This window comes from Gekko japonicus, unplaced genomic scaffold, assembly GCF_001447785.1.
Source record: "Gekko japonicus isolate JY-2015 unplaced genomic scaffold, Gekko_japonicus_V1.1 scaffold9378, whole genome shotgun sequence".
Lineage (NCBI taxonomy): Eukaryota > Metazoa > Chordata > Lepidosauria > Squamata > Gekkonidae > Gekko > Gekko japonicus.
This window is the reverse complement of record NW_015178860.1, coordinates 1-5,447: the sequence shown is the minus strand read 5'-3', so window position 1 is coordinate 5,447 and position 5,447 is coordinate 1. Positions and strand designations below refer to the sequence as shown.

At 42.3% G+C, this 5,447-nt stretch overlaps 1 pseudogene; it reads left to right on the top strand.

Annotated features, from left to right (window-relative positions):
- The first annotated feature begins 390 nt into the window (after window positions 1-390).
- On the top strand, window positions 391-4,696 carry LOC107124910 (annotated as a pseudogene).
- The last annotated feature ends 751 nt before the right edge of the window (window positions 4,697-5,447 follow it).

Genomic DNA, 5,447 nt, shown 5'->3' with positions numbered 1-5,447 from the left:
AAGGGCATCCCTTATTTTAAAGGAGACTACTGAATTCCAGCTTTCTTTCTTTCTTTTTTTTGCTATCCAGTCATTTTTTTTTTTAACCTGGTCTTGATACCAAAACCAGAACAATTTTAAATAGAAAGAACTTAAATGTGTTGTTGATATGTGCACGTAAACAGTATTTCCTTTATTTCTTCTGGGAAAGGTATCAATGATGTTTCCACTGGCTGGGTCACTGGCTTTTAGGGCTATCGGCAGATGTACTACATGCATTGATTGTGATAGCCAGCCAGTCACTGAAAGCAAAGATTAAATTTGCATATATTAACACATGTCTTTTAATTAACCAGTTTCTTACCGCCACGGTGCATATTTTTCAGGGTGGGGGGGCATCTGCCTCCTAAGTGTGGGCACCTGCTGACCCTAATGGATTTCAGAGCATCATTGTTTCCAGTCCACTTCTGAATGTAGGGGCTTACCTCATCATCTTTGTGGGTGTGGCACTTGCATTCCTGGGTTTCTTGGGTTGCTTTGGAGCCATCAAAGAAAACAGGTCCACCCTGTTGCTTGTAAGTAGAGTGCAGGTGTGTTGGGAATGAAGGATAAATATGGAGAAGTAGACCACAGATTGGGAAATATTACTAGGGGTACAGCAAGCACAATTACACTGGGAGCTGCGGGCGCATTAGCAAGTGCATGGGTTATGGATTAATGCTTAGCCTCAAAATCAATAATTATAGCAGAATGTGACCTTTTGAGTGGGTGGTTGGGTTGACACGTGCGGTTCCAGCATGAAAACCCGGCTGCAAATGGTCTTATTCTTCTCCTGCTTCCTCTTCTCATCCCACAGTTCTTTGTGTTGGTGCTTCTGGTGTTCTCTGCGGAAACTGTGGCTGCTACACTCATTCTTGTCAGTAGGAAACAGGTAACAAATAGCTGATCTTGGACTCAGTAGTGGGGGATGGGCAGGAGAAGTACCTGCCTCCTTCATCCCCAAATCTCCCCATGTTTGTTGCTTCCTCCTCTTACTGAAACTGTCTTCTGCAACCCTGAACACTGCCTCCTCCTCCTCGGAGACATTTCTCATGGGAAGGTATTAAATAAATAATTATGTTAATTTACTAAACGTAGGGCTTATACAAAATAAACAGGTGGTGCACAGACACTTAAAGCTATGGAGAATTCTGAGGTAGCTCAAGTAGCCAGGGTATTCATTAGAGAAAACAGTGCTTGGTTTAGAGACAATGAGAAGATCCGGGGATGATGTAGTTTAGCAGAGCATGCTCCTCAAAACCACTGACAGAGCAATCTAACTCTATGTAGAGTTCAATTCATTGATTTTAAAAGGTCTTAGGTGATGTGGCTGAATTAGAGATGTGAAGGCCCAGAAAAAAAACGGAAAAATTCGGGGAAAAAACGGTTTTTCCGTTTTTTTTCCTGAAGCCTTTTGGTTTTCCCCCCCCAAAATTGGAAAAGTTGAGAAAAGAAAAGAAAATTGATTATGGAACGTTTTATTTTAACATGATGAATAAAATATTTTAAGACAAGGTGTTCAAATATTTTCCAAATCATTTCTAATATATATATATTATGGTATCAGATTGATCTAATTTCTGTGCACTGAGGACAAGCAAGTCCTAGGTTACAAACTGAACTCTCCAATGCAACAACAAAGATGCATTTCTTCCTTTAGGAGGTGCGATTGTCAGAAGAAAATAAAAAAGTTTCAGTTTTGTTTTTGCATGTGGATGGGTATTCTGTTTGTAATAATTGTTTGGATACACTATATTTTTAATATGCTAGTTGTGATAATTTCATGCCAAGTAAAAATGTCCATAGTCATATTTTATGTTCCTAAAGTAACAGAATGACTTTCAATCTAGAAAAGACAAAAGAAATGCTAATGTAGCATTTTTTTAGTTTTTCCGAAAATTTCCGTTTTTTTCCGAGCTTCAAAATTTCCAGAAATTTTACATCTCTAGGCTGAATCCAGATGTGAGTCTGAATCTGTTTTTCCTGATTAAAGGTTATGCTCCTCCTTGTGAGTCGCTAGGTGATGGTCCTTCTAGAATTAATAAATTTGGGAGTCAGATTTTGCAGTAAAGCTTCTAATCTCCTGTAAACCTGTTCGCTGCAGTGTCCCAGAAATCCTCAGAACGTGACTTGGCTTCTCAGTGAGTTTTCAGTTGTGTTATGGAAGACATTCTGTTCGTTAATACTGTTGCTATAGGAAATATCAATTGAACAACCTACATTAGGTTGACCGCCTCCCTTTCTTGCTGTAGTTTGCTGGGTTCCTCGAAATGCCACTCCTAGAGAGTTGGTGGGCTCTCAAGAACAGCAAAGTGCCTGAAAGGGTCAGCAAGAGGACAGGTAATTGGTAGGAATCCAGCACAAACCAAAGTGCCCCTTGCATTAGTGGAAGGAGCCTTAGGATCTAACCCAGAATGTCCATGACTTTGTATACGACTAGGCTTCATGAGAATATAGTGGTTGTCATGGATGTTTGAAATGTTGATATGGCCTGAAATCAACAGAATCAATCTTCTAGAGGGGAATAGAGAAGAACATTCTGCTGTGACCTGGTTCTGTGGATGAAAGTCTCAAGAGACCTCCACCTTAGGGTCTTGGGGGTTGCCCTTTTGATAATTAGATGTCATGGAGAGATTCAGCAGATAAGACCTCTCCTGTCAGAGCCAGCAGGAAAGAGGAAGACTGCCGTTGCTAAATCTCTACTTGCTGCGCAGCTATTAGATGCTGTGGTGTAGGTTTCAAAACTTGACTTGAGCAACACTAGCCACATCTGACATCTCCCTTTGAGGCAGCACACTTGTTAACAGGATAGAAACATTCTTTGCTCTTTCTTCAGATCAAAGCTGGATTCCTCCTGTCTGATTTGCAGAGGAATTACCAAGGGGACAATGCTTCTGATGTGTTCTCCACATCTTGGAACACCATCATGATTGCGGTACAGTTCTTCTTCAAAATGTGATTATATTCAGATCACGGTAGAACTGGTGAACTGACTGCAGGTGTGTGTACGGTTGGCCAACTCTGGGTTGAGAAATTTCTGGAAATCTGGGGGCGGAGCCCAGGGAGGGCAGGGTTTGGGGAGAGGAACCTCACTCAGCAGGGTATAATGCTGTAGAGTCCATCATCCAAAGTAGCTATTTACTCCAGGGGAGCTGATCTCCGCAGTCTGGAGATTAGTTGTAATTCTAGGGGAACTCCAGGCCCCAACTAGAGGCTGGCAACCCTACTAAGAGTCCCACCCCAACCCCTTTTGCTCAGTGAATGAGCAATTGTTATTGGTTTGTTGTACAGGACCCCAGCATTTCCCTGGAGGAGGAATGTGCTTCAGGGGAAACATGTGTTTCTCTCTGAGGTACAAAAAGCACAAGCCATCTTTTTCAGGATTATAGAACAAAGAATGAGACAGGAATGCTGACAAGAGTTTGTTTCATTGTCTGCTAGAACCTGTTGAAGGACTATCACGGGGTAAGACAACCCCTGGTCACATGATGTGCCAAAGGGTGGCCCGCTAGACCATTTTTGCTTCGCGTGTAGGGCCAGTTCTGCTCCTGAGGGACTGAGGCAAGGTTGGCAGACGTTCTAGGGCTCAGCTTGCTCTCTGGCCAACTACATTTGTCCCTCCCTTCATACTTTTGTTTGCTGGCACATCTTCACAACTGGTAGATTGGAGATAGGTAGTGCTTAGGCAGAAAAAAACAAAAAATGCCTACCCCTGAACTATCAGACTTCTGCCTCTTCTCTTGTACTCTTTTGTTGTTGTTCAGTCGCACAGTCGAGTCCGACTCTTCGCGACCCCATGGCCCAGCTCCCGCCAGGCCCTCCTGTCTTCCGCCGTCCTCTGAAGTTGGCTCAGTTTCATGTTCATTGCATCGATGACACTGTCCAACCATCTCATCCTTTGCCGTCCCCGTCTTCTTTGACCGTCAGTCTTTCCCAGCATCAGGGTCTTCTCCAGTGAGTGCTCCCTTCTCATTTGGTGGCCAAAGTATTTGAGCTTCATTTTCATTATCTGTCCTTCCAGGGAACAGTCAGGGTTGATGTCTTTTAGGATTGACTGAACGCACAAAACTCAGCAGCTTTTAAAAAAACCCTATTATAGCTGAAGAGAGGAGGTGGAATATAGGATCGCCGAGTCTCTCTTAGACATTAAAAAAGCATAGAAGAACCCAGAAAAAGAATAGCAGCTATTGCTCAAATATGGCTAGGAAATGGACATACTGTGCATTTATTTGTAGAACTACTGTAGTGTTTCATAAACTACTGGAAACAGAAATATAACAATAACAATATGCTACAAAGAATTTTAATATATCCCATCATTTGACTAAACCCTATAATGTACCTGTGGCTGATTTCACTACTATACATTATATATTTCCATGTTTGTTTACATTACAGTTATATTTATTCTTTATAAAGGAACACAGCCCCAGTTCCTTTAAGTGACTGAATAAGAACCTGAGCTCTGCTTTCTGATTATACTTTTCTTTCTGTTGTAGTTTTCATGTTGTGGCATTTCAGGGCCTGACGATTTTGGGATCTGCTCCCATTTCCAGGAGCAACGGCCAGATGAACTCTGGCCTCGTGCCTGCTGCACTCGGGAGAAGCCCTTCACACAGGTCACCTTTCAGACTGGAAGCGCTGCAGGCAACGAGATCCCGAGTACCTCAATAGCCAGGTAAGGACAAAAGTCAAACTACCTGCTACAAATCACTTCATGTCCCCAATCCACATGTCACAGTGGAGCTGGGTTCTAGTGTTCTTTTGAAGAAAGTACATATAAAAGGCCCCTTACGAGCTCTCTGACAGAGCAGGAGTAGATGAGATACTGCCCTGCTCTTCAAGTCTTTTTCTTTATGCAAAGTTTGAAAGTTTGTCCTTCAGCTGGTGTGTAAGTTTGAGATGGAAAATGTAACATTATCACTCTTTTCTGTGAGAGACTCCTTATGTTTAACCTCTGTAAAGGCACCTCTCTGAGGTGACATGTATTATGCTGCCTCCTTGAATCTTGAAAGTTTGTCCTTCAGCTGGTGTGTAAGTTTGAGATGGAAAATGTAACATTATCACTCTTTTCTGTGAGAGACTCCTTATGTTTAACCTCTGTAAAGGCACCTCTCTGAGGTGACATGTGTTATGCTGCCTCCTTGAATTCCTCAGCATTCCCTACTTGTTTTCACTGCCACCAAACACTCTCACATCAGAATTCTTAGTTGGACCTAAAGAACAGGATGGCTGAGTTATATATGGTAGAATGACAAAACGGTCAGCACGTGGGTGGTGGCTCTGAGGTAAAAGGGGATCCTTTACTCCAAATAAAACAGTTGTTTCTCTTAAACATAAACAGGGTTTAGAATAGAGATCTGTATTACCATCCAGGAACCCAAATGTGAAATAGACTAAATCTGTTGAAGCTTTAACCAGAAACTTTA